Source organism: Pteropus medius, unplaced genomic scaffold, assembly GCF_902729225.1.
Source record: "Pteropus medius unplaced genomic scaffold, Ma_sr-lr_union100, whole genome shotgun sequence".
Lineage (NCBI taxonomy): Eukaryota > Metazoa > Chordata > Mammalia > Chiroptera > Pteropodidae > Pteropus > Pteropus medius.
The window spans coordinates 9,371,947-9,396,197 of NW_024348304.1; the positions used below are offsets into that span (position 1 = coordinate 9,371,947).

Consider the following 24,251-nt stretch of genomic DNA (forward strand, 5'->3'; position numbering starts at 1 on the left):
CAATACAGATCATCCTTAATTTGACTTAAGCCCATGCTCAGTCCCTAGGAGAATAAAATAAACCAATGAACTTATTTGTTTACCTTGGCAAATGGATTTATAAGGAACTACAAGGAAATGCTTGTAACTCAATTAAGAAAGAACTCTAATTATAGGGAAATAATGTTGATAAACATTACATTTATAATTGAATAATATGATAGTCTTAAATAATCAGATACGTGGGAAAATAATAGAGAACGGAGAGAAGGAAAATGAATAGAGACAGGAGATAAGGAGTGAATGAGGAAATGAGGGTTAATTTTATTTTTCAGGTCTTCAGTATGTGATTCTCACATACTTTCTTCTAATGCACGTACTGCCCGCACTTCTGTAAAGCATGTCATAAACCAATGAACTGAAATGCTTGATTTTTCTCTGTATATTCTATTTTGTTTCCATGACTTTGCTCATACTATATACCTTCTACAGATGTGTCCTTTTCCAAATCTTTGTGCGTCTAAATCTTACCTAATTTTGAAGAGTGGCTCAATGACCACACATTTCACAGAGCCTTTCTGATTAATCAGCATCCCAGAGGAACTCTCGATGGAATATCCGATCATACTTCATCTGAAAATGTTAGTAACATGTAACCTGTCCTCCAAGTGCAGTAAATATTTTCGTGTTTTACTTTGCCTCTAAATAAATATAATTCCCCATTTTTCATTATGGAGATATCGATGTTCTTTTTCTTGGATTGGATTGTTTGCTTCTGAGTTTATTATTTCTGAACCCTGCTTGCCTTTTCTTCAGAGTTTTAATGAATCGTCGGAACTTCATAAGTTTTCCTTTGAAGTATTTACAGAGCTACAACTAAAGCTTGTTACTTATTGAAATAGCTTTATAGTAAGACATACCTATATTATTAAAATAAAGCCTGTTTTTATCAATACCTTCATCACTGCTTAAAAGATATTTCCACCTAATTTTAAACTTGATCTTGTTTATTGCATAAGTGTGATAAATCTATACAAACTGCTCTCTGAAATTCTGTCTTTAGAAATCCTAAAGGTTTAACATAAGCACAAATCAAATGGGTTCTAAAGCTGCCTCTGGACATAAAACTATTTGACCTAATTAATGTATATTACATAATACTAAGTATTATACACTAAGGTTATATATTTATATATTAATATGCATATAATTTCTTAGAAATTAGAAAACTGAGGTTACCGATATTTTCATTTCACGTATGTACTTTTGGTGTGTATAGATATATAATTAATTTTCCTGAGTGCCTACCCGATACAGTGAGGTTTTCACGATGTTAAGGTTCCCAACTATTCCAGCGGATAATAATATGGCCAGCTGATGGTATATTTGAATATGCATAGATGTCTTCTAGATTTTATTTGGTAGAGAACATTTTTTCTATTTTTGTTTCATTGTAGCTAACAACATTTGGTTACTATTGCTAACGCTGCTTCACAAACTCTGTAGCTACCACAACAATCACTGATATACCAAAGGGCACCATTTGCAGTCACCTGCAAGGCCTATGGCATCTGACCCTTGACTGTCCTAAGCTTATTTATACTATCTATACTATTTATACTTATTTATATTAATATGTATTATTTATATATTATCTATTATTTATCCTATTATCTATTACTTGTTCAGTCTTGTGCCTTAACCAGACTAGTCTTTTCCTTTAAACCAGCTGAGCACCTCTGTATGTTAAGGGATTCACATCTTTTTTAAAATGTTTTTTCTTCAAATTGAAAATATTAAGCTCTTTCTTTGGCTGTATGACACATCATCTTCACAGAAAGTTTTCCTGAAGATCCTATAGAATAATCCTCATTCTTGTATTCAATTTCTTTAAATAAGTTCTATTTATTCTCTTTATAGGGCTTGTTACTAAAATCTCACTCATTATTTATTTAACATGGTTAATCTTTTTCAACTCCATCAGGACATAAGTTCCTTTAAAACAGAGCTTTATTTTGTTTAATGCTGAAATCCCAGAATAGAATAGAAAGTGGCACAGAGTAGCTTTCAGTAAATACATTAATTAATACTTTATAGCCATACAGATGAGGAAAAGCAGTAGTGTTTCTGGCATTGCCGAGGGTGAGGAGAGGTTGTGATGCAGAGATTATAATGGCCCCACATATCGAATATTTAAAAAGTTTCAAATAATAACGAATACCATTTCTTCCTTTAAATCTTGAATTACCCTGTTCTAAAAATAGCAAAAAAAATAGTTTTAGATTGTCATACACAGAAACACTTAAATCAGGGGAAAGCGACATAATTATTCCAGGAAAGAATATTTCTGCCCATTGAGAACTGGCTACTGTAGACTGCAGAGCTTTTGCATACACGATGGAGTTGAAGGGCACCATTTGGATCAGCTCACAGACCAGAAGAACCATAGTCACTGCTCTATAATGATGGAGTTGCCAATGTAGAAGACTAACTGTCGCTAGTTATTGCAGCTTTTCCTACTTGGATAGGGCCAAGAAAGAAAAAGAGGGAGAGAGAGAGAGCGAGAGAGAAAGAGAGGATGTACTTGTAATGAATTCGAAGCCTAGAATATATCATTCCAAATAGGAATTAGAGAAGGAGAAGAAAAAGAAGACACAGACGTTATGTAGAAACAGATGACCACTTACTGAGGGGGAGGGAGAAGAAGCGGAGGGGGAGAAGTGTGAGTGTGTGTGTGTGTGTGTGTGTGTGTGTGTGTGTGTGTTTCTTTGTAAGAGGTATGAAGACACAAAAGAGAAAGTTAATTCAAATCTTTTGTTTTGTTTTGTTTTTGTCATAGTACAAAGAACAGAGAAGGGAAAAATAACCCTTGCAAAGAAAATTAAGTGCTATTCCTGCCAACTGTCTTGGATTGCTTGCTCAGTTTTGAGTGATTAAAAGAAATGTTATGAACCGCAATACTTGACCTGTTTGCTCATAATAAACTTCACCATCAAGTCCCATATGTTTTGGCATGAGTGAATTATACAGGTTTACCTCATTAAGCTCCTCAGGGAAGTTAAACTACCAAAGATAATTATTTTGATCTTAACTATATGTTTTTTTAAATAAAGTATGAGAAATATATTGAAGAAATATATTTTACTTATAATAAAAATTCCTATATGGAAACCACTCATGAGCTCATGTAGCTGTAGTATAGATACCAAAAGATAAAACATTGATCTAATGTATTTATTAGGATGATAACAACAAAGATACATATAGATGAATCATTTTGTTAATGAGAGCAACTGTATGGCTAAAAAAATCTATTTGATTTATATAATGTTAATTTAAATAAGTATTATTTTTGTGATGAGATACTTTTTTTACAAATGTTTATACTTGATCCCCTTTCAGACTATTATGTATCAAGTGTTTGCTTATGTGCTAGTCTAATAAGACTCATCATCTGTTGCAAATGAACCCAACTGTATTTCAAATAAATAAGATACTCAACTGGAAATAAATAATTAATTGAAACATCTTATGAATGTAGCATTTTTGTTTGTTTAGAAAATGAGTAAATATTTTGATACAGTAGGAGCCAGGGACCTCACAATAGAAGAAAGAATTTCAAATATTGAAAGAGACAAAGGAAGAAAATTGTTGGCCTGGTTGAAACTGGAGGCATTTATATGGACCAGTGCTTTCTAAAATATATAAATGTGTAAATATGCAAATACAAGCATTAGATTCCTTGGAGAAATAATTAATTCTAGGGCTGGATCAGAGAAGTACAAGGTGAGACCAGAACAGAAAGTAAGCTTGCCAGGACAGAAAGTAAGCAAGAGCAAAAAAAAATGGGTGTATGTCACAAGGACACAGGTACCATCTTGAATATAGGCTTCGAGTGGCCAAATCTGGGGCCATTTGATCGACAAAATAATCAAGAAGTGTAATGAATTATAAATATTGAAATAAAATTTAAATTCATGAGCCTATACCTATAATAAATGTTGTACAGATGGTTGGATGGATAGGTGGATAGATAGACGGATAGGAAAAAAAAACAGTGGGCTCTTGCTTTCAGTAAAATGGCCATATGTGGACTGCTGAATTTGAAGGAAATGATGGAAATTGAAATAATCATTTCAAAATCATCTTATTAAAGACTGAACCAGACAATACTCTTCACTAAATGATTAATTTGGGAGTGATGGGTGTTGGTGAGGATCTAAAAGTGTCTTAGCATAGATTAAATATTAAAGATCAAAGATTAAATTGAGTGTCTTAAAACGTCTCAGCATAAACTGTATATTAATTACAATGGCAAAAAGTAGTCACCATATAGTGAAAAGTTTCCTAAGTTCAGTACCATATCTGTATAATTTTTAGTAATTCTAATGGGCCAAAAGATATGGAAACCAGTTCTATTAGAAGATCAGATTCAAACAACTTAATAATTATAAGCCAAAGACTTAGTAACCAGCTGTAAAAATATACATATTTTTAAAGAAACAAAGAATTATTCTTTTTCATTATTAAATAACTTAATACTTGATGCACACTTTTGGAGCACCGAAACAAATTCTCACTGGGTTTGAATCACAATGGATGCCGTGACTCTCTACATTGCTTTTGTGTAAACTTGTTTTCATCACAATGAACATTAACCACCTAGTTCTGTAAAGCTATAGCATCTTTGAAAGAACATAGTATGATCTAATGTAACTGTGAGGTCTCTTCAAGCTAACAGTGAGTACGGTTTCTGGTAGATGTCAAGTACCATTGTATTTCTCTAGAAAATTAAAAGTATCTTAAGGCACCCCATGTGTTCATTTTGGGACCCCAGAGTGCATTACCACATAGTTTGAGAACCATGTTTATAATGAATATGTCAGACAACACCTTGGCAGTGTGATATAAATTCACATTATTAATGAGGGGCAGATGGACATGGTGTGTCATTGGATGGACACTATATTACTTATAAAGTATTGTGGCTAGGAATATAAAACCTGAACCTAAAAATGAGGAAAAACATCAGAGAAACTCGAAAGACATGCTTTAAAATCAAAGTTAAAACAAAACAACAAAAACATAGGGAGTTAATTTCCAATAATATCAATTCATAAAGTTTAAAGAAAAGCTGACAATGTTTTTTCATTGAAGTAGAATAAAGAGAAATGATAACTCAATATAATACTTGATCTTAGACTGGAGCATTTAGTGAACAAAAAATTCGCTACACAGGACATCATTAAATCAATCAGCAAGCTAGACTACAGAGAGCAATTTGAATTAAATTATTATATCAATATTAAATATACTGATGCTCATAATGCACTGTAGTTATATAAAAGAATATTCTTATTCTTACAAAATTCATTTTGAAGTAAAAGGGATAAAGGTTAACGATATACACAACTTATAGATTGTTTGGAGAAAGAAAAAGAGAAAAAGAGAAAGAAAAAGAGCAAAAGATAAGTCAAATGAAGTAAAAATGTTAACAACAGTTCAACATAGATAAATGGTTGATGAGTATTCTTTATAATATACTTACAATTTTTATATTTGAAATTATTTACAAATAAAAAAAGTAAATGTTTTATAATTTATCTACTTTATAAGTATTTGACAACAATAATTTTTTTGGAATTCTATTGGAAATAAAATATTTTCATGCTTTGCCTTTTATTTATTTATGAATCTATATGGCATGAAATTTTCCACAAGATAGGGTGAAAAAATTAAAGATGTCTGATGGAATTTCTCTCACTTTGGCTTTGATTATAAAGTGTTTCTTTTTTTTAATGATTTTTTTTCTGTTACTAATTTCATAATCTCCCTTTCAAGTTTGTCATAGTCAAACCAGATTAATTATGCATTTATATTACCCATCCAATTTTTGAGCTAATTAGATTGTAAATAGCTTGATCTCTTTCATATTTTAATCTATTTTAAAAACCTGTGCATATTTAATTAATGTAGAAACACTCACTGATAAATTAAAATTACAACTTTATACAGATTTTTCAGATACATAAGATGCTGGTTTAAGTCTTTTAAAATTAACATAAGTTGACGGATGATAATGTTAAAACAATGAACTTACTGTACTTATTTTACCTTCTAACACAATGTTAATGCTTTCATGATTAACACTCTATGCAAATATCAAATGTTTTGAGTTGATGTGTTTGAAAATATAGTGATGGGCAGCCTCCAGTAATGAGAAATGATCATGAATATGCACAAACGAATCCATCTGCGTTTTAACTTGCTCATCTTAAGGGTACCCTTATCATCGTCTCTGATGTGTTCATAAAATAATCAAGAATATTTGAAATAGTCGAGGGGGAAGTGTATTTGTAAGCAGTGGGTAAGGATAGGTACAATTTTGATCAATTATCTTAACTTCTGTTAGCTTAAGGAAGAAAAACAAATAAGAACAAACAGAAACCAAAACCTGATCACCATAGCTGATATTTTGTCAAAGTAGGAGATGTGAGCTTACTGTATGCTCAAGATTTTGAGCCACAGAATATAATGGAATGGAAAATGGATGGCAACCTCTACTTAAAACCTATGCACTATGCAAAGTACAAAAAAAAAGTCTGCACTAAAAATCATTTAGTGCCTTTTCCTCACTCAAAATCCCTTACTTATCCCATATCCTACCTCTACACTCTATCATCTACTAACACTTCATTTCGATAAGTTTAATTTGCTTTTCATCTAAACTTTAGAATACTTTCCGCTCTGACCTCTGAAACTGCACGTCCTAAGCGGTATCGATATTTTATTCGTGTTTCACGCTTTAACTTAAGCACTCCCCCTACCCCCAACTCCACCCCCCCGCCGAGAATTACTTTACCAGCCGCCTTATCCAGTAGTGACTATTCTCTCGCCCCTGTGCCACACACTCAACTTCGTTTGCTGTGCTTGGTGTTCTGTTTGCTCCTTGCTATAATATCCAGATCTATACTCACTGATCTTGTAGAAACTCTGCATTTGAGACATCTGTCCTTATGTCTAGCCAACATTCCTCTGCGCACTCCTTTCTGTAACATGTCCACATCTAACTTCAGTGTCCTCTCCAACCCAATTATTGCCAACATTCTAGGTGAGCCCCGTTTCCATTTAGATGGCCATTCCAATGTTCAGCTTCTTTGTTCTTTAATCTCCCCATAGCCAATGATTCTTTCCTCTCCTTCCTCAGCCACATACACTGACATTACAAGCTAGATCCTGTTCCACCCAACAGTGTGCCCACCACCCACTTTTGCTTCTAATAATAATGCTTTCTGTACCAACCTTCTCAGCTCACTTGTGAATTACTTCCATTTGACCCTTCTTTGATCTCATGTGAACCTTCACTTGTCTGCTTTTCCATATTTTCATTCATTGTCCTCATCTTTTTCCCCTTCATATACATCTTATGTTCCATGGTTCATTATTTTAATAATTCTCATACCAATACCCTAAACTTCATTTGCTTTTTTTACTCTCATTGCACCCATGAGACAAATCTAAAGCTTGTCCATCTGCTTTCTCCATTTCCAAACGAGGTCTTCTCTACTACTTGAGAAAAAGCACTCAAAAAATTGATCATTAGCACTATGCATACTGTCGAGTAAGCTCGACAATGGTCATCTCTACCCTCCTTAGCAGGAATCCTACGTCATCTATTTCTTCAACTACATATGTTATAATAAAACCTTTCAACTGGCAATGAAGCACGTTCAAGTCACATCATCTTTAAACAATCTACTGTACCACACACAATCTCCACGAACTATCATGGCATTCTTTCCTTCCTCATGATTTAATTTCTTTAGAGTGGTCGGCATCCACTTTCTCTACTTCCTTGCTTCATTTTTCATTCCTCAGCCCAATTCCACGTGTTTTGTGCCTCAATTAGTCTATCAAAATAGTACTTACTCTAATTACTCAGGATCTTCTGGAGGTTAATTTGAAAGCATATTTTTAGGTTTCTTAATTGTCCTGTGGATTATTTTTTTAAACACATTTTCCTCAGGTTTTGACACCGACTTCTATTTATCTCATTCTGTTGTTATCTGGATTCAGCTCCTTGGTCTCCTCTTCTACATCATCACCTCTATCTCTCTCAGCACTGAAGCTCCTCAAGACTCAGTGCTATATATTTTCACTTCTCAATCTCATCTCATCTATGTTAATAATTCCATGGTAAACTATACATCACCTATATTCTAATGATTTCCAAATTTATATTTAAGTTTCTTCATTGAGCTCTAGACTCATATCTGCAACTGTCCACTTAATAGCTAAAGACTCTAAAATGTTTCTTGGCTCTAGGTAGAATATTAAATTTATGTTAAATACAAAATGGTCAGAGTTACCTCAGACTTAACAAATTCCAAATAAATCCAGAATCTCTTCTGCATATCCTCCCCACCACAGAAAACTGACTGTGTCCTCCAGTGTTTGCTATCTGTGATTGATACTTTTCACCTTTATTAATATGACAGCTAATGAGAAGTCACGGTTACCTGCCCTCACATATTATATCTTATTTATCACTAAGTCATAGCCACATGGCATTAAAATCACTTTTTTTTCCCTTTCCACTATCATTCCACTGGTTCAAGTCACCATCACACCCTATTCCTAGTCTTACCATCGACTTAGCTTCTAACTAACCTACATACCACAGCACAAAGGACAATAATATCTCATAAATTCTTCCAGAAGCTCTATGTTCCTTTTTAATATACTGTTTCTTTGGCTTAAAAGATATCCCCTTCTATTGTATTCCCTACCCACTCAATCATTTCCCTACTTAACTTTCCTTCTTTAGATATCTGCTCTATATTAATGAATCAAGAGCCCATACCTAACTAGCCCTTTCCTAACTAGCAAGATTACGATGAATTTCTAGGATCTATGAGCTTATGAGTTTTTATTCACATAACTTGCAGTTTATTTTTAGGTACTACACTATAGCATATTTATAAGAGAATGGTCAATTTCTGTTATTTTCTGACTGTTTTACCCCCACTGACTAGCACAGTTCCTGGTACACAGTGGGAACTACTATGTAGTAACTACTATTTGTAGAGTCAATGAATGAATAAAGATAAATGCTTTGTTATGCTGATACCTAATACCTTATTATACGCAGCTTGTATCATTCAATAATATTGAGTAGCACACAATTCAGCTCGGAATACTAGCAAAATGTACTATGTGATTCTTATATAAGGGACACACAGGGCATATTTACATAAAGGGCGCAGGGGGTATAATAGGCAAAGTTTTCATTATGTTTTACAAAACGATTAGATATTTCTTTAATGGAAGTTTGTAGATATTGAGAATGTAAGATGAATTCACCTGAGTGAAAGTATTTCTACAGAGAACTAAAATGATTTTTGTTGTTGTTCTTATAAAACTTAATATAGTAACAGAAATTAGAACACCGGTTCCAAATGCTAAAATGTCAGTCATCTGAAGTAGAACAAATTAAATCTCAAAAGATTAGCAAAGGGATTTGTTTCAGGATCTGGGGTATAGCTGAGCCTGTAAGGGATGTTAACTTGTTCTAAGTATATAGATTGGAAAATATTAAGAATAAGTAGCCAAGTAAATAATTGCAGATTCTTTCTATACTTAAGCGAGGCTTATGAAAGTTTTAATTATAAATCATAGTTAAATCCATTGATGGATGTCAAAAATATAAATGTTTTTGTTTATTTAAAATAATTCATATGGTTTAGATATCAGATGTTCAGGTGACAGAGTAGATAATTCTGTTCTAAAATTTGTAAACTCACATCTATTCCTTTCTAGTTTGAAAGATAGTCTGAAGAGGGTAGGTCAGAGAGATGCCTATGACCTAATGTTAATTATATCTATAAAGGGCTTAGAAGCGTGTCTGACACATAGCAGCTGATTTATTTTAATGGTAAAATTATTATTATTATAGATACACACTCAACCAAAAATATATCATCCCTGTAGAAAATTTACATTATTTTCTTTATTACATCCCCTTTAAAAATCTGGGATTTGGGTTTAAAAACATGCATCTAGACACATTTGTATACCGTGAACAGATTTAGTTTGTAATTAATTTGAAAAAGTTCATGAAATAATTATATAGTGTTCTATAACTTACTTTTGCTGATTATACGTGTCATAAAAGGTTAATCCCAATTACTCAAAACATAAATAATTAAGTCTATGAATGAATAGTGTGTCAAGAAGTTTGAAAGTTATTTACATATAAAAAGCTAAGCTTCTGAACAATATTTCCATTACTTCAGGGTCTGGATTATCCTAATGAATTTCATTCAAAAAATGTTTTAAGCTTTTACTATATTCAGTATGTAATCAGAATAGTTGAGGATTGGAAAGGTTAATCAAATTGCATCTTTAGTCTCAAGAAAATTTTAGTCTATTTAGAAGGGATAGACACATACGCAACAATAATAATCATGAAAAATGCCACAAATATTGGCACTTTGAAGAAATACTTCTGTACAGAGTATATGAGATACAGTTTTTTATGTATGCTGTATGAACAACGTACCATTTAAGAATGTTCACTGTAGAATTTTGTGGATTTCCTCTCGTCCCAGTAGCATGCATGGGTTGTTTAGATATTGAGAGAGCTGAACCCTATCTCTACAACGATCACCTGACATTTTATATTAGTCATTGGTAGTTTTCAAGAGATGGTTGGATCCCTCTTCTCCAAATCACCTGTTTACCTATTATTGCTCCTTGTGCAGGCATCCTTTTGTTATGAGGTAAGAATACATCCTCTATTTGATCATTGGATTGGCAAACATCTGTATGTATGAACCGCCTTGCTTTTTGAGTACAGGGACTCCTCCCCAGTCTACTTCCACAGATCCTGGCCCTGTGCTTCTTAGCTTGCTGGTTGTTACTGTTCTAAGGAATGGTTGACCTCTCTTTAATAACTAGGAAAGAGTTCCAATCGGTTGATTCCATGAGCCTTTAATTGGACTCTACTCAGTGTTTCTGTGCCACCGAAGGTCAAGGAGAATTCTGCACAGGAAATTCCATGTACCAGCTCACATTGTAAAAATGGAGGAGAGAGAAAAGAGTGAGAAGCACATATAAGAAATAAATGTCCTGCCCATCTCTTCCTCCTTAAAAAAGCACCTTACCCCATCACTTTGGAACCACTGTTGTGGGTTTCATTTTTTCATGATTCTGGCTCTGACTTTTCCTAGTATTTATGAGTGTGGGCAACCCACTCCAACACATCTGAATATTAAGGGGCTATTTTACCTATTGGAAGAAAAGACTTTCTGTTTGCCCGCCTGGGTGGGTGCGAGGGCCAAATGAGATACATCTGAGGGCTCTAAGGATTGATTGTATGCGATTGGTTTCTAAGTTGTCTTCCAGTTGAAACCCCCTCCTCCTTGCCCTACCTCACTCCTAGCAATTAGAAGTTTGATTTATGAGGGAAATAAAGAGATTGTCAGAAACTCACAGTATTTTACATGAAAATGGCACATGAAGATTGTGATTTATAATAAGAGTATATATTTGGTCCCTGTTCCTGGTATGGAGCTTCTTAAAACCATTGCCATTTCCTAAGTTATGACAGCTATCAAGGTGTCTTTTGTTGTTAGTGGGGTGATTCAGAAAGCACCTAGGTAAGTGGTGAGTCCAGAGAGGTCTGAGAAGCTCTGAACCCTTTTCCACATACCTTGCCCTATGCATCTCTTCCACTTGGCTTTTATATCCTTTTATAATAAACTGGAAATCCAGTAAGTAAGATGTTTCTCTGAGTTCTATGAGCTGCTCCAGCAAATTAATTGAATCTCTGGAGGAGATCGTGAGAACATCTTGTAACAGTTTCACTAGGGGCACAAATGACAACCTGGACCTGTGATTGGACGTGGGGGAGCAGTCTTACAGGACTGAGCCCCTAACCTGTGGGATCTGATGCTGTCTCCAAGTCGAGAGTGTCAGAATTGAATTGAATTACAGGACACTCAGCTGGTTTCTGAAAACTGCTTGGTGGTGTGGAGAAAAACTCTACACGCTGGAATTGGTATCAGAATTATAAAGCTGGTGAACTGTTTTACTGACATCTCTAGTCCCATCAGCCTCCCCTCCAATGTAAGACAATTACTGACAGGTGTCATGGTATGCTTTCCTCTGATTAAATATGTAGAATCTCCCTCTCTCCCCTCCCCCCGCCCCACACACACACACAGTATAGCACAATGATTAAGAACACAGTCCAGAAACAGTTTCTTGGGTTCATATATCAATTCTAATACTTATTGTGTGACTTAGGCTCAGTTATTTTATTTCTGTGTCTTAGTATCTTTATCCATAAAAGAGAAAATAAAATTATCTTAAACACAGTGCTGTTATGAGGACTCAGTGAGATAATATATGTAAAATACTTATAACAGCACTCAGCATTCAGTAGGTATTAGCTAATAGTACTTAATGATTATTGTATAATATATGGGATTTGTCTGCATTTAAAAATTGTATAAATTATATTTCATACATATATGTATATCTTTGTCTTTTTGTTTAACACAGAACATAACATTGCTGGAAACTCATCCCCTTTGATATATAGGGCTAATTCCTTTCTTTTAACTACAGTATAGTATTTCATCATATCAATTTAATACTAGAATATGTATACATGGTTTTCAATAGATTTTAATAGAAATTGTATAATATTTTTGGTATTTGTATATGAGAAATTTCTAACAAATAATAAACTGGAATTACTGGTTTTTATTAAATTGTAAGTTTTTTTCCTTCATATGTTAAAAGTGGAACTTTTTCCCCCTAAGCAAAAATAACTCATTTTCCAAATTAACTAGTATTTCACTTTCTAAATGTTTAGGAAACTTTTTTAAATTACACATTTGTTAACACTTGATATTTCACTTTAGAGTTTCTGAGCTAATTAAGAAACTATATCTTTTTTTTTTTTAATGGCTTTCCAAAACTACTAGTGAATTTGGGAAAATTTTCCTGTTTACTATACTCCTACCTGTATCTGTGAATCACCTGTTTCTATGAGCTACCAACACTCTAGTGAGTTGTCTGTTACTTGTATTGATTAGGAGGAGTTATTTTTATATTATACATATTCACATTTTGGGGATGTATATTTTTGTAAATATCTTCTTCCAATATAGTAATTTTAAAAATTAGCTTTGCAGTATTTATGTTATACAGTATTTAAGATTGCAATACTTGAAATTTAAAACTTGTTTAATAAATACCCAGGTTTCCCAAATCTATCATATAAAATATAACATTTTTAACATACCTGAAGCTTCTTGTATACTTCTTTTCCTTTCAACAAAGGTACTGAATTTTGAATTCCATTAGCATTTTTTATTTTGATATTTCTAAAATATGACCTCTTGTTATCATGCATTTAAACTTGTAGAAATTGTGTAAAATCATATATGTCTTGCTGGATATTACCTTTTCACTCAACTTTGTTTTTGAGGTTCATCAATACTAATACTTGTCATAACTACACCAAATATGGTTTTACTGCTATATGTGTTATTTGCATACAGCTAAATTGCTGATATGTTTGAAATTGTTTCACTACAGTGGTTTATGCTTTGCAAATATATTCTCTCATATCCTGCCATTTTATATTAGTTTTTAAATTTTTCCCCATGTGCCCATTTGTAAATGTTTTACTTTATTGGAATTAATTTATGTTTACCATATATATTTATTATACACATTTGAATCACTATTTTTATTCACTATCTCAACTCTGAACCTGACATACCCAAACAATCAAAAATACTTTCAATTCAATTACTCCACTACTCATCTGTAATACTCTTTGTTTTTCAAGATATTCATCTTTGAAATTCAATATCTTTAGATATACTGATGGATATTATGTGCTCATATTTATATTAGGATTGTTGTACATAAATCTATGAGAGAAATTAATTTATAATTTTTTCTTTCTTGTAATGTCCATGTCATATTTAGAATTCAGGTTATTATTGGTCCCCCCAAAACTTTTTTTCCTTCCTTATTCTGTAGAAGAGTTCAATGAAGTTTTGTGTGATTTCTTCCTTTAATATTTTGGGGAAAAAAATCACTGATGTCACTGAACCTGGCAATTTCTCTGCATCTTAAATTTCTTCAAAAGATATTTAAATGTTTCCTTTTTCTTTTGTGTTCTTTTCTAGCATGCACATGGGCAATTTTTCTTCTAAAAACTTATTGCAAATTGCAGTCATTTGCAATTATTTAAACTGTCAAATTTATTGGAACATATTTTAGTCCGTGTTTGAGTAATACATATTTTAATCAACTATAAACATCTTTTTGTGTTATATTTCTCTTAAGTAATATAGCTTAATTTTCATGCATTTTGCTAGTTAATTTCACTTTTACTATCAATTTTCAATTTGACTATCTTTTTTTCTATTTGACCATCTTTTCTACTTGACTATGTTTTAAATTTCACTTTTACTCCTTTCATGCTTTGTTCTGGTCTAATCATTTTTTTAATTAGTATACTTTTTTTTTCCTATTAACTTGTACGTTTTTTTTTATAGTGGATACCTTGGAGAATCCTTGATTTATTATAGTCTAGAATAAATGATTACTCATCAATTCTCTGATATTGCTAAAATATTAGAACATATAAACTAATTATTTCCCTCTTCTATGTTTTATTTTTTTACATCTACATGTTTTAAAGTTTGTAAATATTATTTTTATAGTCAATTTTTTCATATTTACATAAATGTTTATCACTTCTAATATTTGCTACTCCTTCCTTTATTTCTGTGTTACAGATCTTATCTATTTTACTTTTGCCTGGCAAACTCATATTGGCTTTTCTGCTGCCTGCTAACAAATTCTTCTGGTTTTATTTATCTGAAAAGTCCATATTTCAATTTGATTTTGGAATGTTTTCTCATCATGCATAAAATTCTTTTCTTCCAGCACATTGCAAATGCCATTCCATTATATCCTGACTTTCCTCTTTTGAAAAATTTAAATTTTTGAATATCTTCTAATGATACAATCTATGTTGAATATATTTAGAGAACTATTCACTAATTACAAGTAGAGAGAAAATCCTTTATGTATGGTTCCATATTAAAAGGTTCTTCTTTTATAAAATATTAAATCATTGTGTCTACAAATGTGTTTTGTCCTCATACAAAATTCTATTTTTATAAAGATATATGACTCATATTAGACCATACTAAATATCACTCTTGTTGGCCAAAAATGATTGACTATCTGAACTATATTGAGTATTCTCGTTTAAAATTATTAGTACTTTGGGAAATGCTATAGTTTACCTACTGAAAATTTAATTTATTTCTGACCTTGTTTAAACATCAGTATATATCATATCTGCATTAAAAATAAAAATACTTTCAATGTGATATATAGGAAGTTGAATTCAGAAAATGTATCAAGGAATGTAAATTAAGCACATTTCTATTAAAAGTGTTATTAGATATTAATTTTTTCTACAAAATGTAGTCCATATTTCCTCTTTTTCTGAGTATCTTCTGAATATCCTCACATATTTCTTTATGAGCATATCTGTAATTGAAAAAGAAAATGAGAACTAACCAGTATTCTGAGAACACACTCGGTTCGGGGAGGAGACTCCCTTTTAGACATTAAAGCTTGTGGATAACACACCAATGGAAACACACATAGTGAAGCTAAAGTTGTTTATTCAGTGTTTCACCTGATGATACTGTTGGTTTCCGACTCTGCCCTAGCACAAAAAATAAGACTTAGCTAGTATGCTCGTGCTGTTAGAAATATATTTTCTATAGAATTCTCACTTATTGTCATCATCAAGATACAAGGCAAGGGAATAAATCTATGGGGAGAAAAGGCAAGGTTTTCATTCCCTATGCAAAGGGGGCCATATTCCTTTGAAGGAAAAAAAAAAATCATGTTCAATATAATAATTGTTTTAAAATTTTAAAATACTTTGTTCTACTTTTTTCAAGAACTTTATAGTGTAGTTCCATTATAGATGAACCCCATGACTTATTAACATTCTGGAAATATGTTCTTTCTCTTAAAGTCACGTCAGAGTACAGATGGAAAGTCTTATTCATCTTGGTTATGTCCCTTTGTGCTAGCCCCTAAATGGAATTTGAAATGACTGTCAAAAAATCTAGAGGAATAAAAATGAATAAAAAGCTAAATCATGATGTAAAGAATAAAAGGATTTCAGCAGGATGGTGGTCATCTGTGGCAAGAGACAAATCACATTTAAATTTTATCGACAGTATTTCATAAAGACTCGCCTCTAGCAATGGCCATACATGAGCCTAAATGGCTTTGTGTGCACGTGTAAATAAATAAAATCTCTCCCATATCAATGGAACAAAGGAATAGACACTCAATTAGAATGTCCGCGTTGCTAGCACCAGGGGCTCTGAGGCGTCCAGTTTGGTCTTTAGAGGCAGTCAAGCTCCAGCAGAGCAGCATTTCAAGACATGGTCTCACCTACGTTTCTGTGAAATGGCACCTTTCTAAACTGCACAAACATGGAAGTGAAGGGCTTAATAACTAACAATCCAATTATCTAGTATAGTAGGAACCCATTAGATATAACCTTTACATTGCTCAATTTCTATTATAAACTCGCAGTGAGAGTGAGATACAGGTTCAGAATTGCTCAGAACTTAGATTTTAGTGAAAGAATAGAGAAAATGGGAATCTAAGTTCTGTATAGCACACTGAGCCGTGTCCATGCCACCTAAGCGAGTTATTCTCAACATACCTTTATTTTAAAAGGTAAATATCTTTTAGTATTTCATAAAACTGAAATTATTCAATGGGTTTACCGTAGAACAAGGCAGATAGATTGATTGATACAGACATGTACCAACGAGTCCTGGCATCCTTATTTTCTGGATGTAACTGATGTATAAACCTAGATTATAAAAGAGTGAAGAAAATTTAGCGATTCATGTTTGGAATATAATTAGCAAAATTCTGGAATCCAGATTTTTCATGCCAGCTTGCCCAGAGATTCCTTAGTTCTCTTGTCCTTTAAGTAATTATAGGTAAGGGTCACTCTGAGGGCTTCCCCTGCCTGGAAAGATTCTGATTCAGTAGTTGCACAGGTGAGGACAGGCATGTGAATTTTTTATCAGGTGCCTCAAATGATTCTTATACCTCCAGAGATTTGCAAACTTATAGAGAGACTCATCTGGGTACTGTCAGCCTGGTACTCAGTTGAATGAATTCTCAGGAAAAAAAAAAAAAAAAAGTAACGTCTATGTCTCCTAATGACACTAAACATCAGCCTGGACATCAAGTCAAATATCGAAGAGACTGAGAGTTGCTTATAAAACAGTGGTTCTTCTCTTCCTTATTCTTTTCCTCTGCTAAGCTATTTTATCTAGGGCCACACAGTCCTCAAAAGCATTTTATTTTAAATAACAAGGTACCTGCTGTATCTTTCTTCTTTAGCACAGTAACCCAGGACTTTACAGTGGCGTGGGTTGCCCAGAATAATAGCTCAATTTCCTAAGTCCATGTAATGTTTCAAGCTTTGTAACTAAGTATTGTCCAAATGATTATAAGGCGATATGTCACTATAAGTTTTTAAAGATTCCTTTAAAAAGAGGACACGATTCTTTATTTTTCCGTTCTACTTTGTGCTAGATGAAACAAAGATATGATGGCTAGAACTAGAAGCAAATCAGAATAGATCACCTCAAAATATGTCTCTTTGACATAAAAATTTCTGTGAGCTAAAGACGCTTAAAAACAAAACAAAAACAAAACAAAACAAAAACAGGTGCAAGAAGAACACTCTGATTCTCCACTTCTGTTTCCTGAAAGCAAGAAATAACACCCACTATGGAAGATGGCTTCCCTAGACCAGAGGGGACATTCTATCAAGGACAAGATGTTGAGACCAAGAGAACTCTATGCAAACAGACCTTGTTAAAATAATTCTTATCTTCTTTTAGTCTCCCCACATATTTTACTTTTCCACAATCGCCTGTCTTTGTTCGACCTCATACAGAAGCAAACAAGTTTTGCCATTTCTTTTGGTTTTCACTCGTGCATCACGCAAAACTTCCACTATAGAAATTATTATTTTTTTTTCCTGTTGACCTGTCTTAATGTCAATTTCATGTGTAGGCCCAGTTGGAAAATGAAACAAAACAAAACAAAAACAAAAACAAACTCTAAGAGGGTGAAGGTAAAATTTTGCCTCCACTACAAACTCAAGTGGCCTTTTCAGTGTTTGAGGATAAGCTGCAAGGAGAGGATACACTAAATATCAGGCTCCTTGAAAAATAGAGATTCTGAATGTTTCCGCCACACACTGCTTATCTTTAAAAATTACAACAGTTTATGAAGCATAGCAGACTCTTAATACATATTTACTGAATGAATGATTTCTTCAGACGACATTTCCATAAAATATTTTTAACTTTCAAAAGTAATCGTTCCTTGACTTTTACATTTGACACTGTCATTGAAAGAATGACAGAGAATTAACATAACCGGACTTCTTTTGGAAATAAACTATTCAGTGAATTTTTTTGCTAGTTATGGCTGTCACTATGGCAATTAGATTGAAGTCGTGAACATAATTATACAGCTGTGTGCATATTAACTGGTAATTCTGTAATAGATGGGGATATTATTTAGGAAGAAACGTACAACTACTAAAATAGAAATTTTGCCTTTGACTTCACTCTAGTTTATGGGGAATTCACATTCATATCTATATCTAAACCAAGGGGAGGGTGGGAATCCGTTTAGTATTATATTGTGCTTTTAGTAATAATTAATAGATAAAATTAAAATGGATATTTCATCCTTGGCAATTAAAGTTCACGCCTCTGCTGAGGTTTGATTTTCCCAGCTGTTAAACGCAGGGAGTTTTTCTAAATTCGAATAGCAACTTCTCTAATTAGATTAAAAACTCTGTGCAAAATTGACTCGATTTTTTTATTTATTCAAATTTAATCATTTTCTATACAATGTAAAAACTATTAGCTACTCATATGTAATAGCAGAGATTGCACAAATCTTGATAATATATTTAATTTGCAAAAATATAGTTAATATAGTTACCAGTATTCCAGAAAAGAGAAAATAAAAGCATAAAAGTTGTAAAGTTACTTGTTCTCTCCCTTTTTACCTTACCTGGATGTTTTTCTTTCTTGAAAATGTTTTGTTAATTAAGCTTGTAACTTCTTAGAAACGTGTTTATAAAGAAGTAATCATAGTCTATCATAGATCATGCTGTAAATGAGTAATGGACTATCCTATTTACAATTTTATATTTATTTGGAATAAAATATTAAAAGTAACAAGTCAGGCTGAATTTATTCAAAATCGATTTTGCTTTTCTTAAAAATGAGAGAAAGATAGCAACACATATAAATAATAGTTACTTTGGAAATTAATATTCTCAGAAACTGACATTTTTCTGACAGTCTCTCCTTTTGCACTTGGTGCATCTGAAACTCCTTGCCATGCCATTCCTCAAAGCCTTTCTTCCCTGATTTTCCTAGCAACACACTATCCTGGTTTTCCATTACCTCTAAGACTGTTTGTCCATTTTATTCAAAGACTTCTCTTATTCCTCCCGATTCCTAATTATGAGAGGTACATCATCCTCGGCGTCTATTTCTGTGCTCTGTACACTGCTGACTTTCTTGTTTGTCTTTAAGAATAACTTACACATTTAAATCAGATCTCCTTCAAATTTCAGGGTGGATTTTCTTCTGCCTTCATCATTTGCACCAGAATAGAAGCTAGAATCATCCAAACAGAAAACACATCCAAACGAGCAACTAATTTTCTTTTCCTCTCACAACTTCTAAATCAGTGTCTCTCACATTGCCAATTTCCTTTTATTCCACTACTTTTAAGTGTCTTAATATAAATATTTCATAACTATTTATCTCTACTTACCTTTTTCACTGTCATTATTGAATCATCACCAGTTCAATTTTTTCTAAACTTAAACTTCCAAATTTCAACCTCAAATGAATTGAGTGACAAAAAATTATTATGCTCCTTCCACTCTCTCATACATTTAACTATTCTAGAAAATCTGCATTTGTATTTGAAGACCGGACTCTCTGATATAACATTACTTGCACAAAGCACACATTATTAGAATTGACTTTAAATTGAAATGTTAAATGAATTTATCCTGAATTTTCAAAGTCGTCTGATTTCTCTCTATAATTTACCAAAAAGGTACCAACTAAACAACTTCAAAACAAATCATTTGGAAACTACAGAAAAATATAGTTAATCTATACAATTATTTAGTTCAGATGAAAAATACAGGCGTACCTCAGAGATACTGCAGGCTGGGGTCCAGATCACTGTAATGAGGCATCACGATAAAGCAAGCCACATAGAATTTTTGGTTTTCCAGTGCATATAAAAGTTATTTTTACACTACACTGTTGTCTATTAAGTGTGTAATAAAATTATATCTAAAAACTGTACATACCTTAATTAAAAATACTTTATTATTTAAAAAAAAAAAGCACGATCTAAGCCTTCAGCAGGTCATAATCTTTTTGCTGATAGAGAGTCTTAACCTTCAATTTGCAAAAAACACAGAGCCTGAGAAGCACAAGGAAGTGCAGAGCAATAAAACGAGGGCTGCCTGTAAAGAAATAGACATGTTCTGCCATAAATATCTAGGTAATAAAAGAAGAAAAGCATTGGGTATACTGTCTCTATCCCCCTGATATTTTGCATGGCATAGGCACCAACTTAAAGCATGACACTTATTGTATCCTCTGTATACTTAGCTCTCTATTACAGTAACTTAACACGTCTTCTGATAAATGTGACTCTACAAGACAGAACGAGATAATGGTACTGCTTTCTTCGATTTTCTTGCCTTAGGCAGAGAAGCCTTGAAACTACAATCAGTTTACCTGGTCCAGAAAAGTATGCAAGAATATTTTTAGAGGATTTCTTTAAATTCATGCTTTATAAAAATGTTTAAAGAATTTTCTTCCAAACTGATATGAATTGTTTTCATGAGTGTGTATGTGTATTCGTGTGTGCGTGTGTGCGTGTGTGCGTGCGTGTGTGCGTGCGTGAGTGTGTGTGCGTTTGTTTATTCCAGCCCTTACTCCATATATCTTAAGAGAATTGTTCCAGGCCAGCCTGAATCTTCCTTTCTGAAGCCCATCGTACTTTTATCCCACACATCATTCTTGGGCTTCGATCATAATAGCTGCTCTATTTTTGACTAAAAAAAATAGACAAATTAATCCCTGGATGGCTTTCTCCCACAATGCCAAGATTGATTATACTGTGGTGGAAAGAACCACTTTAAATCCGAGTAGAGAAGGGGCTTTCCAACTATTTAGATACCACAGGAACCTTGACATTTCCTATGAAATGTCAATAAGTGGACCCCTGCAGTAGTGCTGCCTCATGATACAAGATTGGGCCAAAATGTACATTATCATCACAAAGCTTTACATATCCCCTTATGTGTACAGTAGTAGGAAAATTAAAGCTAATCATTTTTAGTTTTTACAGTGTCTAAAAGGTCCTTAATTGATAGCAATAGTATTCCATTTAAAAATGAAAATACAATAACAGTTATTTCACTTACATGTATAAAAATAGGAGAAAAAAATATTATTAATCCTCAATTTTAAAATGATATAATTTTATTTCGAATTAAAGGTTTTGATAAAATATTATTTAACCTACTATTGAACGTACTATACTTTTATGCAGATAAAATAATTGAGATAAAAATGAATTTCAGGTGGCGAATGCACAATACAACATATATGTGACTTAATGCTGAATTGTACAGTTGAAACTTATCAGATTTCATTAACCAATGGCACCAAGATGAATTAAAAAAATGAATTTCAAAATTATTTTAATCACAATATAAAAGTAGTGGCTCACTGATTAAATACATAGTTCAAATCTCAATAAAACAGTATTACATCTCTAATTTTATCTGCTTATTATATAATAAATATTAGAAATTATAACCCAAGTTATCTCAAATAAAAAAAATGTAGCTTCTGGATTATAAGTATTTTATTGTTAATTTCAAAAGAGATTAGCCTTAGGTAAGACAGATGGAAGAAAATAACTGAATCCTAGGAAATGCTTAATTAATTAATTTAGTTAAATTAACTAATCATAAATTTTGATTTTTCAAACCATTTTTTAATTTTTAAAAAGTTATATTTAATCAGTTTTATTAATGTGCAATGTACATACAATAAAATTCGCTTGTCGTATGTGTATAAGTCAATGACTGTTAGTAAATTTACTGTTTTGTGACCAGTATAACAATCCAATTTTAAATATTTTCATCACCGAGAAAGACCCTTTGCTTCTGTTTACACTTTTGTTTTTGTCCCCACCTCAGCTACAGGATAACCTATTTTACAAATGGAGAGATTTGCTGTTTCATAGAAATGAAATTATACAATACCTAATGTTTTTTGTCAGGTTTCTTTCATAAACATGTTTTTAAATTTTGTCCACATTGTAGAATGTACTTTGTTTTTCGATATTGCTTTGAATAGTGTTTCATTTTCTGGATATACTACATTTGTTTACCCATTCAGTAGCTAGAAATCTGAGTTATTTCTAGGTCTTTTTGGTTTTTATAAATAATGCTGCTAAAAGCATTCCCCAAAACATCTGTGTGAACATATGTTTTCATTTCTTTTAGATGGATCCTAAAGATGGAATTGCTTGGCTGGATGGTAAATGTATGTATATCTTTTGAAGAACCTCTTTTCCAAAGTGGCTACATCATTTTATACTCCCACCTGCCGTGTAGTACGGTCCAGGTCTAGCCTGCTGTGTAAATGACACGGGGAACTTAAATGTCCCAGCCAACTGACCCAATTAACTGACGGACATGTGAATGGGCTACCTTAGATCATGCAACAAGATCAATTCATCAGATGACTGCAGCTGTGAGCCAGATGAACCTGGAGTATCATGAGCAGCTAAATGCATAGAAATCTTGTTTTAAACATTATCATGTCACATAAAATCTTCCTTGTTGCTAACCATAAAAAGAATTTTGGATTGTATGAAACTTTAGTTTTTATTAGGAATGGCAAGTTCTGTTCCTAAAGAACAGTTCTGCTTTTAGACTACTGGTGTTTTTAGTGGAAATTTTTGGTGATCGGTACTATTGCTAACTTAAATACCAGGGGTATGGGAAAGAGCACAATCTTTTGGCAAGAGCCTCCTTGATGGCACTGCCATTGGGAGCCACCAAAGCAGTGCCTGACGGCTGGAGCAAGGTCGACCACGTTCTGCTTCTAAATCCTGCACTGAGCACTGCTGGGCTCACCCCTACAGTGACAGCAAGAGAAACCATGACCTTCTGCAGCAGGCAAGAGCATCTTAGATGCAGAGGGCCATGGAGCCTGGAATAGCAGTATGCGGCCTCTTTCCTGTATTTTCTGGTCTTTGGATAAGGCCACCCCAGGTCCCTTTTTAAACCCCTCTATCTTTTTCTGACAACTTTGTCACCCAACCCATTGTATAAAGTGTCTGTGCATGAAATGTCAAGAGTGGGATCAATTCCTGACTGATCCTTTGTTAAACGTCCCCTAAAAATCCAGTTTGAAGAAGCCTCCACATCCAACCCTGAAGGGAGAGAAAGCCTTTCTGGACATGGCATTTTTAAATATACATTTCGGAAAAACTTGTACAGACTCAGAATCTGGTATGTGTTTTCTATCGTGCGAGAACTCGCCTGGGACAAAAAAAAAACATGTTAGATCATCATGAAAGAAAAAATGCTCCCCTGGTTTTGACTTCCACCCAGTGTTCCCATTTCTAGAACAACAGGAGTTCTTTTTCTTTTTAACTCAAATAATAGCAGAGTGTTACAGCGAAGAAAAAACAAACAGTGATGCATTCTCCCAGCTCTTCAAATTCTTTCTCCTTACACACCGAACTTTAAACATCAAATACTTCCCTCATCCCCTGCCTGCTTTAGTGTTTCCCTCAAAACCCAATCAGCCCTTCACCAGGGACGTGTCCCCTCCCTGATCTCCATGGTTAGGTATGCACTTCCACGGTAATATGTCACAGGACCGGGGGTCTCTGCTTTCGATGACTGAGATGACGACTTTATAGCTACAAGGATGATTACTGGATTCAGAGCTGTCCCTGTAACTCACCTGTAAGTTTTATGAATACAGGCCATTCATTTGATCATTTTTGGTATTATTCTCACAATT

The 24,251-nt window shown here is 33.2% G+C and overlaps 1 long non-coding RNA gene across 2 annotated transcripts in view; it reads right to left on the reverse strand.

Moving 5' to 3' along the window:
- Positions 1-20,949, reverse strand: part of LOC120616266 (uncharacterized) — a 60,488-nt gene extending 39,539 nt beyond the window's left edge. For both annotated transcript variants that reach the window (XR_005656561.1, XR_005656560.1), the window contains exon 1: positions 20,335-20,949. This is a non-coding gene — a long non-coding RNA (uncharacterized LOC120616266). The remainder of the gene's footprint in view (positions 1-20,334) is intronic.
- Positions 20,950-24,251: the final 3,302 nt, after the last annotated feature.